Source organism: Coregonus lavaretus (genome assembly GCF_964263955.1).
Source record: "Coregonus lavaretus genome assembly, chromosome: 15".
NCBI classification, from domain to species: domain Eukaryota; kingdom Metazoa; phylum Chordata; class Actinopteri; order Salmoniformes; family Salmonidae; genus Coregonus; species Coregonus lavaretus.
Window position 1 is genome coordinate 2,168,279 of NC_140002.1, and position 25,588 is coordinate 2,193,866.

A 25,588-nucleotide genomic window follows, 5' to 3' on the forward strand; every position below is an offset into this window, starting at 1 on the left:
CAGAGTGAACTTAAGAACGCAGGAGATATGCTGACTGGATAACAGCGATTCACATTTCTTGCTAGCTAACCGAATGACACCTGCATCTCTAACTGTAGCCACCGAAAAAACGAAAGTCGGTCACTTACCCACTCCTCCAATGACATGACATCCTCTCAGCAGCTAGCTAGCTAACATTTAGGCGGCGTGTTTTTAACTTGCTAAATAAATAGCTACATAAATTAACGCTAATGATACGCTACCTATTACCCACGTTATGACTGACTTGTGATCATTGCCCTCGCTAGTTTGATTGCATTGACATTCCCAGCCTTAGTTATATTTGTCCGTTTTTGTCAAAAATATTGAGTCACTGAAACTGAAACAGTGCATCCCAAATGGGTGGAGGCAGCAAACGATGTACCAGGCCAGCTGTGATTTACAACCTGATAGCAATATTTTTGGACTACCAAGAAATGTATTGGTGAATTATATTAATCATGCATTGAACTGCATCCATCTATTCTGGGATGCCAATGCTTTATTATTGATAGGTGCGTGAATTGGACTGTCCTGCCTGAGCATTCAAAATGTACCGAGTACTTTTTGGTGTCAGGGAAAATGTATGGGAGTAAAAAGTACATATTTTCTTTAGGAATGTAGTGGAGTAAAAGTTGTCTAAAGTAAAGTATAGATATCCAAAAAAACGACTGAAGTACATTTACTAAAACATTTTAGTCATTTAGCAGACACTCTTATCCAGAGTGACTTACAGTTAGTGAATGCATACATTTTCATAATGGTACCCTGTGGTAATTGAGTATTTTTTCTTAAGTACTTTACACCACTGATCGGCTATCAGATTGGCTTGGCTCATTTCACCTGTTTGAGAATGAACTGAGAATATGGCCAACTGAAAATATTATTGTCAAGGGTATGGTTGACTGGCAAACTGTAGGCCTATCTCTCTAATGATATAAAAATTCATAAATACTTGACAGGGCAAAACAATTGTTAAAAGCATGCACATATATCATAATTAGCTTGGCATTTGACATACAATGGATCAATACGGGCCTGGTTGCATATTATGTTGGTTGCACCAATTTGTAAGTCGCTCTGGATAAGAGCGTCTGCTAAATGATGTAAATGTAAATGTAAATGTTATTATAAAATGTAATATTTATTCATGTATGACCCAGATGAAGTACTTGGAAAGAAAAGGCAATATGAACACTCAGCCTACTCTAGCCATACTCCATCATCGGTTTCATCACACAATATTGACCATTATCATTTTGTTTTGTGAGGTAACGATTTACAGTCAGAATGAGTTGTCTCAGGCAGTGTTCAGGTCTGACACGCTGATCGTGAGTCATCGCAAGCACTGCAGGGGTGCAGTGAGCTGTGTTGTTAGTTCCACACACCAGGCCGAGAGAGGAGAGGAGCACGGCTCCCCAAGCCATGCTCCTCGGAGGACTGTGGACACGGTCGATACCGAGGCCTATAGCGCTAGCCATGGAGAGGAAGAGAGAGAGGGAGCAGGAGTGGCACAGGCTGGGAAAATGAGAGTTAAAAACCTCAAAGGGGCTTTGATGAGCCGATCAAGAGCCTTACTGTGGCCACATAATAACAACTAAGGCCAATCTCTGTGTGGAGGAATGATGGAGGAATATCTACACACAGATACTATGTACCGGGTGCCAGTTTCTCTACGGGGGACTGTAGTGGTATTGAGAGCTGGCTGAATGTGCTGTATTAAGGGCTCTGTGTGGCAGGAATAGAGAGTTGTGGTGGCCAAGGCTATGCGGTAGTGTGGTTTTAGTCAGACCTCAGCCTTCTTATAGGGCTTCACTGTTTGGAATTGCAATGTTTGTGGAGATATTTATTCGCTGTGAGATTCCGTTGACACGCTTGTCCTTTTCAAAGCTGAAGACACACTCGAGGGAGGGAGGGAGGGAGGGAGAGAGAGAGGGAGAGAGAGAGGGAGGGAGGGAGAGAGGGAGGGAGAGAGAGAGGGAGGGAGGGAGGGAGGGAGGGAGGGAGGGAGGGAGGGAGGGAGGGAGAGGGAGGGAGGGAGAGAGGGAGAGCTCATTGACTTTGCGCAGCCGTGGGTGGAGGCTGGCTGTGTGTGTGTGCAGTGGTGAAACTCCCCCATTACCTGTGGGATTATGTTCGCATGGTGTGGCACTCAGGCACACCGAGGGAGGCAAGGCCACCACTCAGCAGGCAGAGCGGTAAGGGCTCTGCGGTTCTGATCCAGCCCCCGAGCCATGCCAATACTCTGCGGGCCGGACCTCTGAGCAGAACCGACCCCTGTGCGTGCAGAAAGGAATGTGGCCATGGCTTTTTACAAGCAAACAAAACTGGGCCGCTACCACTGAGCTCTTCACTGCAGACACAGACACAGATTCCACTGAGAGAGGGAGGCCCTGACTGTTCCTGGGAGATCTGCACTAATGCATTTGGAAACGCAGCAGTCAGGCAAATATAGGCTATTTCTGTTCCCCTCTTTCAAAATATTATACTGTCTGTCCATTTTTTTGAAGTCCATAATTAGTATCTGAAGAGAGCTTCTCTCAGAGACTCAAGACAAAGAATATGCCCTGAAAGAGTTGATTGGCTCCTTTTGAGTGTGCATGGCATGCCTCTTAATGAGCCAATCACAGGGCTGTTGTTGCATCATGAAGGACTGACACCCATCAGTTGTTCTCGTATCTCTCCGCTCGTCCATTCCTCTAAGGATATACTCATCTGGCACAAATGTATTTTTTTTTTAAAATATTCCTTGTGTTTTGTTTGGAAACACACTCGTTCACAGACCTACCGTATCCAAGGGGCTGAGAGGTTTACAGTTGCTAGGACACAGATGAGTAGAGCAGGCCTGATGCAAGCTGAGCAGATTTGGCATCATCATGCTAGGTGGGGAGTTTTGCTACTGCCTCTCTCTCTCTCTCGCGCTCCTTCTCCTTAAAGGACAGCGGGCCTAATTTACACTAATTGGTGAAAGAGGATGAAAGGAGAGCGAGATAAATGATGAGTACACTGCCTTTTGATTGGTTCTGCTCCTAGTTAGGTTAGCTGGACTGAACCTGGAGCTGCTGATGCAGGGGGCTTTCATTAGGCATGACATGAAACCAAGAGAGATGGTGATTGACACTGAAATCAACCTAATGACTGATGCACTGAACTCAACCTAATGACTGATGCACTGAAATCAACCTAATGACTGATGCACTGAACTCAACCTAATGACTGATGCACTGAAATCAACCTAATGACTGATGCACTGAAATCAACCTAATGACTGATACACTGAAATCAACCTAATGACTGATACACTGAAATCAACCTAATGACTGATACACTGAAATCAACCTAATGATTGATACACTGAAATCAACCTAATGACTGATACACTGAAATCAACCTAATGACTGATACACTGAAATCAACCTAATGACTGATACACTGAAATCAACCTAATGACTGATACACTGAAATCAACCTAATGACTGATGCACTGAAATCAACCTAATGACTGATACACTGAAATCAACCTAATGACTGATACACTGAAATCAACCTAATGACTGATACACTGAAATCAACCTAATGACTGATACACTGAAATCAACCTAATGACTGATACACTGAAATCAACCTAATGACTGATGCACTGAAATCAACCTAATGACTGATGCACTGAAATCAACCTAATGACTGATGCACTGAAATCAACCTAATGACTGATACACTGAAATCAACCTAATGATTGATACACTGAAATCAACCTAATGACTGATGCACTGAAATCAACCTAATGACTGATACACTGAAATCAACCTAATGACTGATGCACTGAAATCAACCTAATGATTGATACACTGAAATCAACCTAATGATTGATACACTGAAATCAACCTAATGACTGATACACTGAAATCAACCTAATGACTGATACACTGAAATCAACCTAATGACTGATACACTGAAATCAACCTAATGACTGATACACTGAAATCAACCTAATGACTGATACAATAGGATTCTACTGAGTATGTTTAGAGTATAACCAACTGATAGTAGTAGCAGGCGCGCACCCACACACGCATTCTTCACCGCCTCTCTCGGGTATCAGTGAAGGGCCAGGGTTGGCGGGGGGGTCACCTTCATGTGTGTGTTCTAAATGCTGTCAGTTGTCATCATTAATGACAGGCCATGTGATAAAACATGTGAGACAGGTGGCAGACGTCCTCTGCCCTGCGTGGCTGTCCTCTCTGGGTGCAGCCGGCGCTCCATCAACACAGCCACTGTGTTTATTTTAATCTCTGCCCTGGAAAACACGACATATCCCCAAGCCTTTGGAGACTCTGACCTTCATGCCTACAAAACTTTTTAGAGTCATGTCCAAAATGAATCCGGTGTACACCGGAGAGAGGCCCAACCTGAAATTCCTTCCCTTCCTGCTTCGGAGACGAAGCTTTGAGTGAATATTCTCCTGATGCAGCCTGCCATGGATGTGTTAAAGATTCAATACAACGCACACAGTTTAAACTAGAGCAAAACCAATCTACAACCCTGACTCCTGGCCTCTCGCCAGTAACTCAAGCTGACACTCGAAATTCTGCCTCTGGCATATAGAAATTACAAAATTCAACTTTATTTCCATTTCATATTTTACTTTTCCCTGTAAACAAATGCCAGCCTGCATAGTAATAGTACATTCAGGTCTATTTCTGTTTCAGAGAAGAGAGCGCTGGCAATGTTGCTGGAATGGCCAGCCACCATCGGTGAACTTGGCCGGTTAGATGCATACAGCATGAGCTGAACAGAGCTGCGGCTGTGGGGAGTATGAAGGATGCTGCCTCCAGATACACTATATATACAAAAGTATGTGGACACCCCTTCAAATGAATGGATTCGGCTATTTCAGCCACACCCGTTGCTGACAGGTGTATATAACCGAGCACACAGCCGTGCAATCTCCATAGACAAACATTGGCAGTAAAATGGCCCGTACTGAAGAGCTCAGTGACTTTCAATGTGGCACCGTCATAGGATGCCACCTTTCCAACAAGTCAGTTCGTCAAATTTCTGCCCTGCTAGATCTGCCCCGGTCAACTGTAAGTGCTGTTATTGTGAAGTGGAAACGTCTACGAGCAACAATGGCTCAGCTGCGAAGTGGTAGGCTACACAAGCTCATAGAATGGGACCGCCGAGTGCTAAAAATAATCTGTCCTCGGTTGCAACACTCAATACCGAGTTCCAAACTACCTCTGGAAGCAACGTCAGCACAAGATCCATTAGTCGGGAGCTTCATGAAAAGGGTTTCCATGGCCGAGCAACTGCACACAAGCCTAAGGTCACCATGCACAATGCCAAGCGTCAGCTGGAGTGGTGTAAAGCTTGTCACCATTGGACTCTGGAGCAGTGGAAACGCATTCTCTGGAGTGTTGAATCATGCTTCACCATCTGGCAGTCTGACGGACTAATCTGGGTTTGGTGGATGCCAGGAGAACGCTACCTGCCTCAATGCATAGTGCCAACTATAAAGTTTGTGGGAGGAGGAATAATGGTCTGGGGCTGTTTTTCATGGTTCGGGCTAGGCCCCTTAGTTCCAGTGAAGGGAAATCTTAATGCTACAACATACAATGACATTCTAGACGATTCTGTGCTTCCAACTTTATGGCAACAGTTTGGGGAAGGCCCTTTCCTGTTTCAGCATAACAATGCCCCCATGCACAAAGCGAGGTCCATACAGAAATGGTTTGTCAAGATTGGTGTGGAAGATCTTGACTGGCCTGCACAGAGCCCTGACCTCAACCCCATCGAACACCTTTGGGATGAATTGGAACGCCGACTGCGAGCCAGGCCTAATCGCCCAACATCAGTGCCCGACCTCACTAACGCTCTTGTGGCTGAATGGAAGCAAGTCCCCGCAGCAACGTTCCGACATCTAGTGGAAAGCCTTCCCAGAAGAGTGGAGGCTGTTATAGCAGCAAAGGGGGGACCAACTCCATATTAATGCCCATGATTTTGGAAAGAGATGTTTGACGAGCAGGTGTCCACATACATTTGGTCATGTAGGGTATGTGGATATTCTCCCTTGCTCTCCTTCACGACACAGATAGGGGTATATAACGCTGTCACACAAATCGTCTCCTCAGCACTTGCACATGGGCAGGACGGTGACATGGTCCACTTGGAGTGAAGGAGTAAGAGAGAAACACGAGGGTTGTAATCAAAGAAGAAAATAAAAGGTGTCTGGGGGGTCTGATGATGCACTCAGGGATTCTGACAAGCAGGAATAGATTGACAAACAGGAATAGATTGACAAGCAGGAATAAATTGACAAGCAGGAATAGATTGACTAGCAGGAATAGATTGACAAGCAGGAATAGATTGACAAGCAGGAATAGATTGGATCCATGTTGTCATGCTGCTCTTCCCACCCACATCTCTCCCTCTCTGAGTGGAGGTGCAGGCAGATGGAGGCGGGTGGTGGTGGTGGCGTGGTGCTAATTATTTTTAGATGCCGTGGGTCTGCAGAGAGGGGGATGATGGTGGTGGGGTGGTGGTAGTGGGGGTGGGGTGGTGGTGTGGTGGTGTGGTGGGTGTGGTGGGGTGGTGGTGGGTGTGGTAGTGGTGGGGTGGTTGTGGTGGTGGGGTGGTTGTGGGGGTGGTGGTGGTGGGGGTGGTGGGGTGGTGGGGTGGTGGTGCACAGACTGCACACCTGCTTTGAACTAACTGTAATCCTGCCCTCAGATTGCTGTGAACTGCCGCTTAGTTGCATCAGTCAGGTGTGGCCTCCAGGGAGTGAGGCCCACGGCTGTTTTCATTACCAGTTCATCAGAGGCTGGTCCTGCTGGGGGACCAAGCGAGCGGGGCCTGAGCTCCTCTCCTCCACCACACCATGGCCCATCTCCACCACAGCACGGCCTGCTTTCCTCTGCTCTCCTCAGCCGGTCCACCCAGCTCCACCACAGCACGGCCTGCTTTCCTCTGCTCTCCTCAGCCGGTCCACCCAGCTCCACCACAGCACGGCCTGCTTTCCTCTGCTCTCCTCAGCCGGTCCACCCATCTCCACCACAGCACGGCCTGCTTTCCTCTGCTCTCCTCAGCCGGTCCACCCAGCTCCACTGTAGCTGTAGTTCAAAGCCTTCACTTAGCTGTGTTTGTGTTTGCAGGAGAAATCCCTGGAGGGAGCAGTCTCTCTCTCTTCACTGTGAACAGCTCACATGGGCGTGTTAATAGTACATAGGCCTGAAAGCCATTCTTTGTGTTATTGTGAGTAGTTACTCCTCTATGCTTCAGCCACAGCCAGTCTGTCCCCATCTGTCTTCTCCCCAGACCAATTTATTTCAACATTCTATATCTTGGAATGTCACATTGAGTTTTAATAAGGAACCCAAATGAAGTGAGTCGTAGCCAATAATAAACCGTTAGACTTGCATTAGTCCACCGGGGTATCTCTCTGTGCTGTTCATTGATGAGTGTCTGCCTGGCTGTACAGAGCAGAACAGGGTGTTGTGATGTGAAGTCGGGCCGTCCTGCTCCTGCGGTAGAGACAGAGACGGGGGACTCACAGTCATCGGTCTGATGAGTCCTTCTGTGGGTAATATTATCACTTTGAGGAGGTGAATTATACATAAAGAGTTATGCGCCATCTCATGAATGTCTCATCTAACACATTTTCAGTTAATTATTCATGTTTATTGCGGGCCGAAAATGAGTTTGTGGAAGATCTCCCACAGATGTGATTAAGCAGTCTTAAGTGCATTGAAGCAACTTGTCATTTACGTTTTAGTCATTTAGCAGACGACTTACAGGAGCAATTAGGGCTAAGTACCTTGCTCAAGGGCACATCGACAGATTTTTCCACCTAGTCGGCTCAGAGATTCAAACCAGAAACCTTTCGGTTACAGGCCCAACGCTCTTAACCACTAGGCTACCTGCCTGGTTCATTGACAGACAGATGAACCACTGATTATCTAGCTTACATAGCTTTACATGTGTCTTTAGACAGGGCCTACAGAAGACTGTGTTGTACTGTAAGACACTAGGGAGTGATGGGAACCCGAAGGCAAGGATTTATTAATGGCTCTGTAGAATTTGGGTCGTTGGTCAGAATTAACTAAGGATGACCAACAGCTTGAGAGGCTCATCTGTAATTTAGGTTTATTTTCACTGTCTCTTCACCTCATTGGCCAGCTTCTATTATCTGGGTAAACTTTGGGAGTTGTACAGACAGCAAGCAGTAAGCAGCGCCGCCTGGAGCTCTTGTCTTTTGAGATAATGCATGTAAAGTGCTTGCTTTTCTCCAATGCTTTTTCTACGCTCATACCCATGGGTGCATTTACAGTGTGCATAACTATAGCTGCTTTAGTTTAAATGTAGAATGACTGTGTGCATGCCTTGAGGAGCTATTTTTAGAATGGCACCATTTGATTGTTGTTGAATGATATGAATGTAATTAACAATTGACTACATTTGTCTCTAGGAACCATCCTAGGTTGAGGAAGGTAGTGTCATTGCTGTGGAGTAGTGTATAGAGGTGTGTCTCCCTGCAATACCGAGCTGATATACAGTATGGCTCTATGCATAGACCATGTCCTTATCATTGATTCCCCTTTGAACTCTGCAATGGTTTACAGCAAGGGCGCCCTCTACGGTCTGAGTAGAAAGACACACGTTTCTTGCCAGCGTCAACGTAAATGCAGTGAATTGTGTCACATTAGTGCTTGTTATTGATAAGGTTTCTGGACTTCTTTGTCCCTGATTTTGATCTGTGCTAGGATCAGCATCAGGAAGCACAATGTCACGATAGTAAAGTCTATGGCCTAGTTACTGCTGGGAGAGAAATGAAAGGCTGCAGAGAGAGATTAATGAAGGAGATGGAGGTAGATTGAAGGACAGGGAGGTAGATTGAAGGACAGGGAGGTAGATTGAAGGACAGGGAGGTAGATTGAAGGACAGGGAGGTAGATAAAAGGACAGGGAGGTAGATCAAAGGAGATGGAGGTAGATTGAAGGACAGGGAGGTAGATTGAAGGAGAGGGAGGTAGATTGAAGGAGAGGGATTGTGACACATAAGCAGATAGAGAGAGAGTAAGTGGAGGTAGTGAAAAGGGCTGCTCCATCTCTGCCCCTCTGTGGCAATAGAGAGAGGCTGACAGTGGCGTGGCGCAGGAGCACAGTGACTCCCAGCCTGCCTTCCTCCCAACATCAAGCTGAGCAGCTCAGACAGGAGTAATACTGAGGGGTCCATCCTGCTCCATTCATTCTCCTCAGCCTACTGTCTGCCTCAGTCCTCAGTGTGTGAGGGGGGGGGGGAGTTGAGTGGAAAGCCATCGATTTTCCGAGGATGAGATTTAGGTGGGAGAGTAGGGCAAGGATAAAGGGACGTCATTAACACTGATAATGCAGACGTCTGCTTCTTCTTCTTGGTGTGTGTGTGTGTGTGTGTGGTGTGGTGTGTGTGTGTGTGTGGTGTGTGTGTGTGTGTGTGTGTGTGTGTGTGTGTGTGGTGTGTGTGTGTGTGTGGCCTTTATGAATCCGTACTGCACATGCCAATGTGAGTGTGTATGTTGGGGTGCATCCATGTGGACTAGGGTAAAACGGACTGGGTAGAATATTAAGACCCCCTCGGCCCCTCCCCCCGTAGCCCCTCCCCCCGTAGCCCCTCCCTCCGTATCCCCTCCCCCCTCGGCCCCTCCCCCCGTAGCCCCTCCCCCCGTAGCCGTTAGTAGAGTACATTTCATTTGTGCCCCTGTTACTAGACCGTTGAAGACATTGTAATCTATTGTAGATGGCCTTACTGCTCTGACTATTATCATAGAGAGCATTGATCTGGCGGACTTGTTATTGTGAGGTTGTTGTGTGCTTCAAGCAGATGACATCCCTGTCCCAAACCTAATAGCACATTTTCAGATTTTTTGATATATCTGAAATGGATGTTCCCCTCTGTGGGTTTCACTCTGTGGAAAAGGTAATTGGCAGCAGTCATTTCAGTTCTGAGGTGAAGATGAAATGTAATTCAGATATTAATCCAAGGTCTTTTTCTAGCAAGAAATGTAAGAGCTGATTAACTCAAGAAGAATAGTCATCTTTGCTTATGTCACTTTGTCCCTGAATTCATAGCAAGATATTATTTTGAGTCATGTCCAATTTCTTTTCTGATTCAGCCATATTTGTCTTTCTTTATCCAGATTTCAGGCAGGTATGGAGACCAACTCTGTCATGGCTGTTTAGAGAGCTTTCACCTGAGCATTGGGATGAAGTGATTTACCTAAAGGCCATTGTGATTAAGTAATAATAAGTGATAGGCTGAATAAACCATTCTCCTGGGCTGTGGGCTTACAGTCCACCTGTGTGGGCAAGCTGCTTATCCACTCTCCCCAACCCAGCCCAAACCCAAACCAGCCTGTATTACAGGTACTGTATTTACACTACAGTATTCACACTGTGGTATTGTGCTGATTCCATATTATTTTTTTCAGTCTCTCTCTCTCTCTCTCTCTCTCTCTCTCTCTCTCTCTCTCTCTCTCTCTCTCTCTCTCTCTCTCTCTCTCTCTCTCTCTCTCTCTCTCTCTCTCTCTCTCTCTCTCTCTCTCTCTTTATTTCTCTATCTCTCAGCTCTAAACATGCTAGGGCTCAACTGGCAGTTGAAGCCGGCTGATGGTCACCTGATCAACAACGGCCTGAGCACTGAGCTACCGGGCAGGAGCGACGTGGCAACAGTGCCCTCCGGAGGCAGAGGTAGGAACAGCCTGAGTCTGCATGACTACCGCCCCTGGCCAAGGTGCTCAAACCCTCCGCTACACATTTACATTTTACATTTAAGTCATTTAGCAGACACTCTTATCCAGAGCGACTTACAAATTGGTGATTTCACCTTATGATAGCCAGTGGGACAACCACTTTACAATAGTTTTTTTTTTTTTTTTTTTTTTGGGGGGGGTGGGGTAAGGGATTACTTTATCCTATCCCAGTTATTCCTTAAAGAGGTGGGGTTTCAAGTGTCTCCGGAAGGTGGTGAGTGACTCCGCTGTCCAGGCGTCGTGAGGGAGCTTGTTCCACCATTGGGGTGCCAGAGCAGCGAACAGTTTTGACTGGGCTGAGCGGGAACTGTGCTTCCGCAGATGTAGGGGGGCCAGCAGGCCAGAGGTGGATGAACGCAATGCCCTCGTTTGGGTGTAGGGACTGATCAGAGCCTGAAGGTACGGAGGTGCCGTTCCCCTCACAGCTCCGTAGGCAAGCACCATGGTCTTGTAGCAGAAGCGAGCTTCAACTGGAAGCCAGTGGAGTGTGCGGAGGAGCGGGGTGACTCTGGCTGCATGGATGACTGGAGACTGGCTCTAACAACTAGTGAGGCCTGCAGAATATACTGGCCTGGTGGCTAGATTATGAATGGAAGGTAGCATGTAGTAGAAATGTACAAGCTGCTAATGGAACAAACAGAGAAAAGCAAGAAGAGCTTGGCTTTCATTCGTTAGTGAACAAATTACAACTAGTTCTCCTGTTTGAACTATAGTGGAGCTTACCCTGCCTGGTGCATAACTCTTCTAGAATAGGAATCACATCAACAGAGTGTACACGGGTTCTATTAAAGGAGCGTTGCCAATTGCATTAGAACTCAGATTATTTACCTTGTGGTTTGACGTTTGCAGTCGGCGCCTAATCAAAAGATGCGCCACAAGGCTCACCGTCTGTCCACCGTAGTGCCGTAATGCCGTATTTTTACCTGCTAACTAATAACACATTAGAAAACAAGCCCTCGGATAAATCCTTAGTAATTCCTCCCACGTACCAATGCACATTTGTTTGATGTCTGTTAAAACCATATCACTCCATTTGGTCTGTGGAATTCTCTGGCCGTCTTTAATTCAGGAGGACTGTAACAACACCATGTAATCCAGCGAGAGGAGGCATAGTGTGGGTGGGTGGCGCTATGAAATCACTCTCTGAAGTGTTTTTCCAAGCGTTGGCTTTGATGGAGGTCCTCTGGAGTGGCTCTGAGGACCCGCCAACCACGGGCTGTCTCATGAGCCGACACACAGACGCACACTGCCCGTCTGGGCCAAGCTAGTTTGTTCAAGTCAGATGCTGAAATTGAGCGTTTTTGAATTTGCCGGGCTTCATGTCATTAGAGAAGGTTGTGGGAAAGGACAAGATATGAGTGAGAGCACATCTGTCATGTGTTGGGAATGGCACCAAACCTTTCTTCACTGGGAGATACAGCAGTCCTGTTGGGCTCTCCGGGGTTTGGCAGCACTGGCAACAGTTTTACATAAGACTGTGTTGTGGCGGACCTCATACTAGACTGTTGATGCCTCCGTAATTCTGGGGCTTGGATCCTGGTGTCTACATGAGGTGAGGTGATCTCTGCAGTACAGACATGGAGAGGGAGCTGTTCTGTTCTGGAGGCCAGCCAGAGCATTGTGGTTAATGTGATGCTGCTGTGACTGTGACCGTCACTGTCAGGACTCTGGCGTTCCACTGCAGATCTGCATATATATATAACACCCCTTCCTTAATACTGTCGGAGGAACACATCGCTACCCAGGACCGCGTCTCGCTCTCTCTCTCTCTCCCTTTGTATCTCCCTTCTTCTCTCTCTCTTTCGCTCTCTCTCTCTTTCGTCTCCCTTATCTATTTTTAATGCAGCCAGAGGTTTCTCAGCTAGGAAAATATAACATTATTTTGGGTTAACTACTCAAAACCACAGTGGGATAGCAACACTTGCAGCAATTTCTCAAGTGTTTTTTAAGGGCAGATATGTTGCACTACAAATGATTGTGGACTATGGTGATTTACCGAGCCTTCACTACTGTCGGTCCCATGAGGGTTGCATGACCAACAGGTCTGGGGAATATTGTCCTACCCCTCTCCGAGGGAGGAGAAGAATGGTAGCAGATCTTTAGTTCCTCACTGTCCCCATAGGGTACATAGGTACAATACTATAGGCTACATCCTATAGTATTGCTATGGAAACTTTAATCTATAAGCCTTTTACAGTGTACGATGATTATTAGTGTCATAACTAAAAACCTTGTATGACAAAACAGCATCCCTGTGTTGGTTTTTCCTGCTATGAAACACACATATTTACATTGCATCTCCATAAGCTGGAGACGTTGACTTTCTACTTGGTTTTATCACAGCAGATGTGTTCTGTCAATAGAGACCTTTACCTTGGATGTTATGTCTAACCTCTCTCTCTCTCTCTCTCTCTCTCTCTCTCTCTCTCTCTCTCTCTCTCTCTCTCTCTCTCTCTCTCTCTCTCTCTCCTATCCCTCCCTCCCTCCCTCCCTCCCTCCCTCCCTCCCTCTCTCCCTCCCCCCACCCTCCGTCTCTCCCTCCCCCCACCCTCTTTCCCTCCCTCCCTCCCTCCCTCCCTCCCCCCACCCTCCCTCTCTCTCTCTCTCTCTCTCTCCCTCTCTCCCTCCCCCCACCCTCCCTCCCCCCACCCTCTCTCTCTCCCTCCCTCCCTCTCTCCCTCCCCCCACCCTCCCTCTCTCCCTCCCCCCACCCTCCCTCTCTCTCTCCCTCCCTCCCTCCATCCATCCATCCCTCCCTCCCTCCCACCCTCCCTCCCTCCCTCCCTCCCTCCCTCCCTCCATCTCTCAGGACCATGGGTGTATAGGAACAGTAGTATAAGTACAGGTGAGCTGGAGGTAGGTCGGCGGATGAGCCAGGACGTCCCCCCAGGAGTGTTCTGGCGCTCCTTACTACACCTCCGCCAGCCCCTGTTCCTCAAGTTCAACATCTCCCTGGGCAAAGACGCACTCTTTGGGGTGTACATCCGTAAGGGCCTGCCCCCCTCCCACGCACAGGTAGCCATCAACTAACCCTGTTATCTGTTATCCCTCCCTCTCTCCCTCACTAACCCTGTTATCTGTTGTCCCTCCCTCTCTCCCTCACTAACCCTGTTATCTCTGTTGTCCCTCCCTCTCTCCCTCACTAACCCTGTTATCTCTGTTGTCCCTCCCTCTCTCCCTCACTAACCCTGTTATCTCTGTTGTCCCTCCCTCTCTCCCTCACTAACCCTGTTATCTCTGTTGTCCCTCCCTCTCTCCCTCACTAACCCTGTTATCTGTTGTCCCTCCCTCTCTCCCTCACTAACCCTGTTATCTGTTGTCCCTCCCTCTCTCCCTCACTAACCCTGTTATCTCTGTTGTCCCTCCCTCTCTCCCTCACTAACCCTGTTATCTCTGTTGTCCCTCCCTCTCTCCCTCACTAACCCTGTTATCTGTTGTCCCTCCCTCTCTCCCTCACTAACCCTGTTATCTCTGTTGTCCCCCCTCTTTCCCTCACTAACCCTGTTATCTCTCTTTTCCCTCCCTCTCTCTCTCCCTCACTAACCCTGTTATCTCTGTTGTCCCCTCCTCTCTCCCTCACTAACCCTGTTATCTCTGTTGTCCCTACCTCTCTCCCTCAATAACCCTGTTATCTCTGTTGTCCCCCCTCTTTCCCTCACTAACCCTGTTATCTCTCTTTTCCCTCCCTCTCTCTCTACCTCACTAACCCTGTTATCTCTGTTGTCCCCTCCTCTCTCCCTCACTAACCCTGTTATCTCTGTTGTCCCCTCCTCTCTCCCTCAATAACCCTGTTATCTCTGTTATCCCCCCCTCTCCCCTCTCTCCCTCACTAACCCTGTTATCTCTCTTTTCCCTCCCTCTCTTTCTCCCTCACTAACCCTGTTATCTCTGTTATCCCTCCCTCTCTCCCTCACTAACCCTGTTATCTCTGTTGTCCCTCCCTCTCTCCCTCACTAACCCTGTTATCTCTGTTGTCCCCCCTCTCTCCCTCACTAACCTGTTATCTCTGTTGTCCCTCCCTCTCTCTCTCTCTCACTAACCCTGTTATCTCTGGTGTCCCTCCCTCCCTCCCTCCCTCCCTCACTAACCCTGTTATCGCTGTTGTCCTTCCCTCCCTCTCTCCCTCACTAACCCTTTAATCTCTGTTGTCCCTCCCTCTCTCCCTCACTAACCCAGTTATCTCTGTTGTCCCTCCATGTCTCTCTCACTAACCTTGTTATCTCTGTTGTCCCTCCCTTTCTCTCTCACTAACCTGTTATCTCTGTTGTCCCTCCCTCTCTCGCTCACTAACCCTGTTATCTATGTTGTCCCTCCCTCTCTCCCTCACTAACCCTGTTATCTCTGTTGTTCCTCCCTCTCTCCCTCACTAACCCTGTTATCTGTTGTCCCTCCCGCTCTCCCTCACTAACCCTGTTATCTCTGTTGTCCCTACCTCCCTCTCTCCCTCACTAACCTTGTTATCTCTGTTGTCCCTCCCTTTCTCTCTCACTAACCTGTTATCTCTGTTGTCCCTCCCTCTCTCTCTCACTAACCCTGTTATCTCTGTTGTCCCTCCCTCTCTCCCTCACTAACCCTGTTATCTCTGTTGTTCCTCCCTCTCTCCCTCACTAACCCTGTTATCTGTTGTCCCTCCCGCTCTCCCTCACTAACCCTGTTATCTCTGTTGTCCCCTCCTCTCTCCCTCACTAACCCTGTTATCTCTGTTGTCCCTACCTCTCTCCCTCAATAACCCTGTTATCTCTGTTGTCCCCCCTCTTTCCCTCACTAACCCTGTTATCTCTCTTTTCCCTCCCTCTCTCTCTACCTCACTAACCCTGTTATCTCTGTTGTCCCCTCCTCTCTCCCTCACTAACCCTGTTATCTCTGTTGTCCCTACCTCTCTCCCTCAATAACCCTGTTATCTCTGTTATCCCCCCCTCTCCCCTCTCTCCCTCACTAACCCTGTTATCTCTCTTTTCCCTCCCTCTCTTTCTCCCTCACTAACCCTGTTATCTCTGTTATCCCTCCCTCTCTCCCTCACTAACCCTGTTATCTCTGTTGTCCCTCCCTCTCTCCCTCACTAACCCTGTTATCTCTGTTGTCCCCCCTCTCTCCCTCACTAACCTGTTATCTCTGTTGTCCCTCCCTCTCTCTCTCTCTCACTAACCCTGTTATCTCTGGTGTCCCTCCCTCCCTCCCTCCCTCCCTCACTAACCCTGTTATCGCTGTTGTCCTTCCCTCCCTCTCTCCCTCACTAACCCTTTAATCTCTGTTGTCCCTCCCTCTCTCCCTCACTAACCCAGTTCTCTCTGTTGTCCCTCCATGTCTCTCTCACTAACCTTGTTATCTCTGTTGTCCCTCCCTTTCTCTCTCACTAACCTGTTATCTCTGTTGTCCCTCCCTCTCTCGCTCACTAACCCTGTTATCTCTGTTGTCCCTCCCTCTCTCCCTCACTAACCCTGTTATCTCTGTTGTTCCTCCCTCTCTCCCTCACTAACCCTGTTATCTGTTGTCCCTCCCGCTCTCCCTCACTAACCCTGTTATCTCTGTTGTCCCTACCTCCCTCTCTCCCTCACTAACCTTGTTATCTCTGTTGTCCCTCCCTTTCTCTCTCACTAACCTGTTATCTCTGTTGTCCCTCCCTCTCTCTCTCACTAACCCTGTTATCTCTGTTGTCCCTCCCTCTCTCCCTCACTAACCCTGTTATCTCTGTTGTTCCTCCCTCTCTCCCTCACTAACCCTGTTATCTGTTGTCCCTCCCGCTCTCCCTCACTAACCCTGTTATCTCTGTTGTCCCTCCCTCTCTCCCTCACTAACCCTGTTGTCTCTGTTGTCCCTCCCGCTCTCCCTCAATAACCCTGTTATCTCTGTTGTCCCTCCCGCTCTCCCTCACTAACCCTGTTATCTCTGTTGTCCCTCCCGCTCTCCCTCACTAACCCTGTTATCTCTGTTGTCCCTCCCGCTCTCCCTCACTAACCCTGTTATCTCTGTTGTCCCTCCCTCTCTCCCTCACTAACCCTGTTATCTCTGTTGTCCCTCTCTCCCTCACTAACCCTGTTATCTCTGTTGTCCCTCCCTCTCTCCCTCACTAACCCTGTTATCTCTGTTGTCCCTCCCGCTCTCCCTCACTAACCCTGTTATCTCTGTTGTCCCTCCCTCTCTCCCTCACTAACCCTGTTATCTGTTGTCCCTCCCTCTCTCCCTCACTAACCCTTTTATGTCTGTTGTCCCTCCCTCTCTCCCTCACTAACCCTGTTATCTCTGTTGTCCCTCCCTCTCTCCCTCACTAACCCTGTTATCTCCGTTGTCCCTCCCGCTCTCCCTCACTAACCCTGTTATTGTCACGCCCTGGCTCTGGGACTCTGTTTTGTTGAGCCAGGGTGTGTTGTTTCTATGTGTTTTGTGTTCTAGGTTTATTATCTAGCTTTTGTGTTTCTATGTTGGCCGGTGTGGTTCTCAATCAGAGGCAACGTGTATCAGCTGTTGCTTGTTGTCTCTGATTGGGAACCATACTTAGGCAGCCTGTTTCCCACAGTGTGTTGTGGGATCTTGTTCCGTTTGGTTTGTGTCTGTGACCAAGGACGTCACGTATCGTTTTGTTGTTTTGTTCGTGTGGTGAATTAATAAATAAGTATGTTCACTCATCACGCTGCGCATTGGTCCACTTCTGTGTTCGACGATCGTGACAGAAGATCCCACCATAACTGGACCAAGCAGCGTGTCCAGGAGCCAACGCCAGAGAGGACTCTAACGAAGATCAACCTCGACTGGGTCAAGCCGCGGGAGGAGGAGAGAGGCTGGACTTGGGAGCAGAGGAGCGAGAGTCTGGCGAGAGCCATGGAGGCCTGGCCCACGGGGAGGAGAGACGGGCAGAAATTTTTTAGGGGGGGCTCACGCCGTGGACGACGGGGCAGCAGGAGGCCGCCAGGTTACGGGAGTCACTGGTCACCAAGGGGAAGGAGGATGTAGAGGCACGGCGAGAGGTACTGGGGTGTGTTGCCAGTCCGGTCCAGCCCGTTCCTGATCCCTGCGTAGGGCCAGTGGTGTGTGTCCCCAGTACGGTCCGGCTTGTTCCTGTCCCTCGCACCAAGCCTGTGGTGCGCGTCACCAGCCCTGCCCGACCTGTTCCTGCTCCCCGCACCAAGCCAAGGGTGCGCGTCGCCAGCTCGGCCCGGCCTGTTCCTGCCACTCGCACCAAGCCTACGGTGCGCGTCGCCAGCCCGGCTCGGCCTGTTCCTGCTCCCCGCACCAAGCCTGTGGTGCGCATCGTTAGCCCAGTCCGGCCTGTCCCTGCTCCCCGCACCAAGCCTGTGGTGCGCATCGTTAGCCCGGTCCGGCCTGTTCCTGCTCCCCGCACCAAGCCAGTGGTGCGCTTCGTCAGCCCGGTTCGGCCCGTCCCTGCTCCCCGCACCAAGCCAATGGTGCGCGTCGTCAGCCCAGTCCGGCCTGTGCCTGCTCCCCACACCAAGCCAGTGGTGCGCTTCGTCAGCCCGGTTCGGCCCGTCCCTGCTCCCCGCACCAAGCCAATGGTGCGCGTCGTCAGCTCGGTCCGGCCCGTCCCTGCTCCCTGCACCAAGCCTGTGGTGCGCGTCGTCAGTCCGGCACAGCCCGTGCCTGTTCCACCGGTGCCTGATCCGGCACCGGTCAGCGGCTCCACTCCGGAGCTAGAGCAATCCGCTCCACCAGTGTTCAGTCCAGCTCCGGCCAGCAGGGCCAGACCGGACCAGGGGTGCTTTGGGGGGTTAGAGAGGGAGTGGGGTTCATGCCCGGAGCCGGAACCGCCTCCGAGGAGGAATGCCCACCCGGCCCTCCCCTGTTCGGTTTATGTTTGGCGCGGTCGCAGTCCGTGCCTTTGGGGGGGGGGGTACTGTCATGCCCTGGCTCTGGGACTCTGTTTTGTTGAGCCAGGGTGTGTTGTTTCTATGTGTTTTGTGTTCTAGGTTTATTATCTAGCTTTTGTGTTTCTATGTTGGCCGGTGTGGTTCTCAATCAGAGGCAACGTGTATCAGCTGTTGCTTGTTGTCTCTGATTGGGAACCATACTTAGGCAGCCTGTTTTCCACAGTGTGTTGTGGGATCTTGTTCCGTTTGGTTTGTGTCTGTGACCAAGGACGTCACGTATCGTTTTGTTGTTTTGTTCGTGTGGTATTAAAAATAATAAGTATGTTCAATCATCACGCTGCGCATTGGTCCACTTCTTCTATGTTCGACGATCGTGACAGTTATCTCTGTTGTCCCTCCCTCTCTCCCTCACTAACCCTGTTATCTCTGTTGTTCCTCCCTCTCTCCCTCACTAACCCTGTTATCTCTGTTGTTCCTCCCGCTCTCCCTCACTAACCCTGTTATCTCTGTTGTTCCTCCCTCTCTCCCTCACTAACCCTGTTATCTCTGTTGTTCCTCCCTCTCTCCCTCACTAACCCTGTTATCTCTGTTGTTCCTCCCTCTCTCCCTCACTAACCCTGTTATCTCTGTTGTTCCTCCCTCTTTCCCTCAGTAACCCTGTTCTCTCTGTTCAGTATGACTACATGGAGCGTCTGGATGGGAAGGAGAAGTGGAGTGTGGTGGAGTCTCCTCGGGAGCGTCGCAGCATCCACACGGTGGTTCTGAACGAGGCCATCTTTGTTCAGTACCTGGACCCTGGCACCTGGCATCTGGCCTTCTACAACGACGGCAAGGACAAGGAGTCTGTCTCCTTCAGCACCATGGCTCTAGGTGGTTGCTGTTATTCTATTTACTTGCTTTTTTTACAGGGAGAACATTTAGGATACTGGTAGTAAGTAAAACCTCGGAGTGAGTTTTACAAATGCACCATTCCAGGATTGCATCCCTGTTGGCCTGATAGGCTTACACTGATATTGGGAGTGAGCACTGATAAAAGTGTTGGAAAGGATAGAGATTGAGTTATAAAAGATATATCCCTGTGGAGTCCTCTCCGTCTGTACACAGCTCCTGTCACACAGTTGGCTTTCCCTTTACAGTAGACAAGCATTCAACAGCTGAGAACAAACAAGAGGGAAAAAACACAGTATTCATGACTCTCTGGAGCTCCCGCAAAGAGAAACACTATCTCCACACGGAACACAGGCAGGCTCTGCTGCAGTAAAAGCATGACACAACGTCTTTGATTTAGAGATCAGTTGGAATGATAACCTGGTCTGAGGAGGATGCTACTGAGGAAAGAACACAGGCCCAACAGAACAGAACAGAACAGGGTCTGGGCTTGACCTTGACTGACAGAGAGGAGGAAGAGGGCGTAGATGGATGGGTTGGCTTGGCAACTGTAACTCCTAACTCTGCCCTAGAGGCCTGTGCAGGTCAGCCTAAACACACACATTGATGTACCGTAGACTTTCTTAGTAAATGAATAGGAATCTGGTCATTGTTCATTTGCCTTTTTAATGCTTCCGTAAACCTCTAGTCGTCCGTGGGGAGGCACACACGACACGAAACAGTGGCAGGAGCATATCGTGGTGGAGCATATCGTGCCACTGCCGTACTGCCATGGGGACACTGAGTGATGGAAGCAATTAAATTACAGTAATTGTACTTACCTCGGCAGTGGGGATGAGTACTGGTGTAATTAGGGAGGTTATCACTTGTGGCAGGGCCTGTGGAGGGAGGACGAAGGGGTGTGAGGACATTTGGGGTATGCTAAGTAGTTGTAGTATACCGAATCATTTAAATTATGTGTTAGACCGTCACGCCAAAGAGGCATTTTGAATTATATGTGCAGTGCATTTTTTATTTATTTTAGAAAAGCTTAGCTAATTGATTCTCTGCTAATGGATATTTACAGCTAAACAATGGATATTTACAGATAAACAATGGTAATAAGAATGCCAGAATCTCAACAGAGGCATGCAGTACTTGGCCCTAGGAGGTGCTCACACAGTACAATGGCCAAATTCATTCTTCCATCAAACACTTGACGTTCTGCACTAAACTCTATTTTAACTATTGCATTAGCTATAGAAAGGGTAGCAGGTTCAGCCTTTAGTAAAACTTGAATGACTGTTAATTATTTACATGTATCTAATTAAGAACGGTAGGGCGGTAAGAGGTGATGAGGGAAGGAGTCTGTCTAATCAAAACTGGAGAGCGATCAAAGAGAGGAGGTGAAATGAGAGGGAACAATCACATCCTTCTCTGTTGTGTAATATTTCATCATTAATATATATTAATATATATTTGGTTATAGTAATAGTATATTAATATATATTTGGTTTTAATAATAATATATTAATACATTTACGTTTTTGAAAATAATAATATATATTTGGTTATAATAATAATATATTAATATACTGTATATTTGATTATAGTAATAACTTGTCTGTTTCAATCCCTTCTGTTCAATCTTAGATTCAGTGCAAGAATGTCCGCAGAATTGCCATGGAAACGGAGAGTGTATGTCAGGTGTGTGCCACTGCTTCCCAGGATTCCATGGCATGGATTGTGCCAAAGGTACGTACTTTGTTATCACCTAGGTTGTATTGGTTTGTATAGGTATATTATAGGTTTTGTATAGGTATATTATAGGTATATTATAGGTATTGTATAGGTATTGTATAGGTATATTATAGGTATATTATAGGTATATTATAGGTATATTATAGGTATTGTATAGGTATATTATAGGTATATTATAGGTATATGATAGGTTCTGTATAGGTATATGATAGGTTCTGTATAGGTATATGATAGGTATATTATAGGTATATTATAGGTATATTATAGGTATATGATAGGTTCTGTATAGGTATATTATAGGTATATTATAGGTATATTATAGGTATATGATAGGTTCTGTATAGGTATAGTATAGGTATTGTATAGGTATATTATAGGTATATGATAGGTATATGATAGGTATATGATAGGTATATTATAGGTATATTATAGGAATATGATAGGTTCTGTATAGGTATATTATAGGTATATTAGGTATATGATAGGTTCTGTATAGGTATATTATAGGTATATTATAGGTATTGTATAGGTATATTATAGGTATATTATAGGTATTGTATAGGTATATTATAGGTATTGTATAGGTATTGTATAGGTATATTATAGGTATATTATAAGTATTGTATAGGTATATTATAGGTATATTATAGGTATATGATAGGTTCTGTATAGGTATATTATAGGTATATTATAGGTATATGATAGGTTCTGTATAGGTATATTATAGGTATTGTATAGGTATATTATAGGTATATTATAGGTATCATTTTACATTTACATTTTAGTCATTTAGCAGACGCTCTTATCCAGAGCGACTTACAGGAGCAATTAGGGTTAAGTGCCTTGCTCAAGGGCACATTAACGTCATTTAGCAGACGCTCTTAGCCAGAGCGACTCACAAATTGGTGCGTTCACCCTATAGCCAGTGGGATAACCACTTTACAATTTGGGGGGGGGGGGGGTTAGAAGGATTACTTTATCCTATCCCAGGTATTCCTTAAAGAGGTGGGGTTTCAAATGTCTCCGGAAGGTGGTGAGTGACTCCGCTGTCCTGGCGTCGTGAGGGAGCTTGTTCCACCATTGGGGTGCCAGAGCAGCGAACAGTTTTGACTGGGCTGAGCGGGAGCTATGCTTCCGCAGAGGAAGGGGAGCCAGCAGGCCAGAGGTGGATGAACGCAATGCCCTCGTTTGGGTGTAGGGACTGATCAGAGCCTGAAGGTACAGAGGTGCCGTTCCCCTCACTGCTCCATAGGCAAGCACCATGGTCTTGTAGCGGATGCGAGCTTCAACTGGAAGCCAGTGGAGTGTGCGGAGGAGGGGGGTGACGTGAGAGAACTTGGGAAGGTTGAACACCAGACGGGCTGCGGCATTCTGGATGAGTTGTAGGGGTTTAATGGCACAGGCAGGGAGGGAAGCCAACAGCGAGTTGCAGTAGTCCAGACGGGAGATGACAAGTGCCTGGATTAGGACCTGTGCCGCTTCCTGTGTAAGGCAGGGTCGTACTCTCCGAATGTTGTAGAGCATGAACCTGCAGGAGCGGGTATATTATAGGAGCAGGAGCAGGTATATTATAGGTATTGTATAGGTATATTATAGGTATATTATAGGTATATTATAGGTATTGTATAGGTATATGATAGGTATATGATAGGTATATTATAGGTTTTGTATAGGTATATTATAGGTATTGTATAGGTATATTATAGGTATTGTATAGGTATATGATAGGTATATGATAGGTATATTATAGGTTTTGTATAGGTATATTATAGGTATATTATAGGTATTGTATAGGTATATTATAGATATTGTATAGGTATATTATAGGTATTGTATAGGTATTGTATAGGTATATTATAGGTATTGTATAGGTATTGTATAGGTATATTATAGGTATTGTATAGGTATATGATAGGTATTGTATAGGTATATTATAGGTATATTATAGGTATTGTATAGGTATATTATAGGTATTGTATAGGTATATTATAGGTATTGTATAGGTATATTATAGGTGTTATATAGGTATATTTAAGAAATAAGGCCAGCGGGGGTATGGTAGACAGTGCATTCTGAAAATATTCAGACCCCTTGACTTTTTCCACATTTTGTTACGTTACACCCTTATTCTACAATGGATTATATATTTTTTAATCCTCATCAATCTATACACATTACCCCATGATGACAAAGTGAAAACAGATTTTTAGATTTTTTCCCCCAAAAAACAGAAATACCTTATTTACATAAGTATTCAGACCCTTTGCTATGAGACTCGAAATTGAGCTCAGGTGCATCCTGTTTCCATTGATCATCCTTGAGATGTTTCTACAACTTGATTGGAGTCCACCTGTGGTAAATTCAATTGATTAGACATTATTTGGAAAGGCACACACCCGTCTATATAAGGTCCCACAGTTGACAGTGCATGTCAGAGCAAAAACCAAGCCATGAGATCGAAGGAATTGTCCGTAGAGCTCCGAGACAGGATTGTGTCGAGGCACAGATCTGGAGAAGGGTAGCAAAACATTTCTGCAGCATTGAAGGTCCCCAAGAACACAGTGGCCTCCCTCATTCTTAAATGGAAGAAGTTTGGAACCACCAAGACTCATCCTAGAGCTGGCTGCCTGGCCAAACTGAGCAGTCAGGGGAGAAGGGCCTTGGTCAGGGAGGTGACCAAGAACCCGATGGTCACTCTGATAGAGCTCCAGAGTTCCTCTGTGAAGATGGGAGAACCTTCCAGAAGGACAACCATCTCTGCAGCACTCCACCAATCAGGCCTTTATGGTAGAGTGGCCAGACGGAAGCCACTCCTCAGTAAAAGGCACATGACAGCCCACTTGGAGTTTGCCAAAAGGCACCTAAAGGACTCTCAGACCATGAGAAACAAGATTCTCTGGTCTGATGAAACCAAGACTGAACTCTTTTGCCTGAATGCCAAGCGTCACATCTGGAGAAAACCTGGCACCATCCCTACGGTGAAGCATGGTGGTGGCAGCATCATGCTGTGGGGATGTTTTTCAGCGGCAGGGACTGGGAGACTAGTCAGAATTGAGGGAAAGATGAACGGAGTAAAGTACAGAGAGATCCTTGATGAAAACCTGCTCCAGAGCGCTCATGGCAACGGTTCACCTTCCAACAGGACAATGACCCTAAGCGCGCAGCCAAGACAGTGCAGGAGTATTTTGGCCATATACCACAAACCTCCGAGGTACCTTATTGCCAATATAAAACTGGTTACCAACGTAATTAGAAAAGTAAAAATAAATGCGGTCTGATATACCACGGCTTTCAGCCAATCAGCATTCAGGGCTCGAACCACCCAGTTTATAATATGTAATATTTTACCCCTATCTTGATACTCATAAAAAGAGACACCATGAGTTATTTTGAGTCATGTCCAATATGACAATCTCAACATAAATGACTCACTAATCCATATATAAAAATGGAGCATGACGCAAAGCCCTCGTCTTGCACCTCGTCTTACTTGCTGTGTCTCTCATTTCTCCTATGTTGTCTAGCTGCCTGCCCAGTCCTCTGCAGTGGAATGGCCAATATGACAAGGGCTTGTGTATCTGCTACAGCGGATGGAAGGGTCCAGAGTGTGATGTCTCAGTGGGCCAGTGCATTGACCCAGAGTGTAATGGCCATGGCACCTGCTCCGAGGGCTCCTGCACATGCTCCGCAGGTTACCGTGGCGACACCTGCGAGGAAGGTAAGGTGTACAGTGCTAGAAGAGAGCTCATCCCTATCACATACACACTTGTTCACACACACTCTCTGATACAAACACACACACACGCACAATTGTCTCTACTTTAGTGCCATATTAAGTTTCAGAAAGGATGAGACTGCAGTGGTTTATACATCAGAAACTTTATTAAGGGAATGGAATCAATTTTATTGATCCGGAATTTAAATAATTGCCCTGGATCTGATTCATTCAATTTTGTGAAGAGAGGAGAGGGGTAGAAGGGAGGGAGGGAGACAGTGATGGAGGAGTAGAGAGAGTTCTGATTATATGACCATCATTTACTTCCTGTCTTTCAGTATATTCACTACTTTCAGTATATTCACTACTGCTGCTACTGCTGCTACTAAGGTTTTTTGAGCGTGGTGATATCATATTTCTCTTGCTGTTCTGTGTTCCAGTGGACTGTCTGGACCCTGGCTGCTCTGGCCATGGTACCTGTGCGAGTGGGCAGTGCCACTGTAAGCCAGGCTGGGCCGGCCCGCTCTGTGAGCATCCAGGGGCCCAGTGCCCAGACCAGTGGCCACGGACACGGGGCCTTCATACCCGACACGGGCATCTGTAGCTGCGACCCAAACTGGATGG

General features: G+C 47.3%; 1 pseudogene across 1 annotated transcript in view; it reads left to right on the top strand.

Moving 5' to 3' along the window:
* The window catches only part of LOC311142772 (teneurin-2-like), a 269,215-nt pseudogene that overhangs the window by 206,685 nt on the left and 36,942 nt on the right, over positions 1 to 25,588 (top strand). Inside the window, exons 6-11 of the transcript in view lie at positions 10,617 to 10,739; positions 13,611 to 13,816; positions 19,296 to 19,491; positions 21,142 to 21,243; positions 24,774 to 24,967; positions 25,405 to 25,588. The exon at positions 25,405 to 25,588 is cut by the window's right edge and continues 18 nt beyond it. The product of the transcript in view is annotated as a teneurin-2-like (transcript). The remainder of the gene's footprint in view (positions 1 to 10,616; positions 10,740 to 13,610; positions 13,817 to 19,295; positions 19,492 to 21,141; positions 21,244 to 24,773; positions 24,968 to 25,404) is intronic.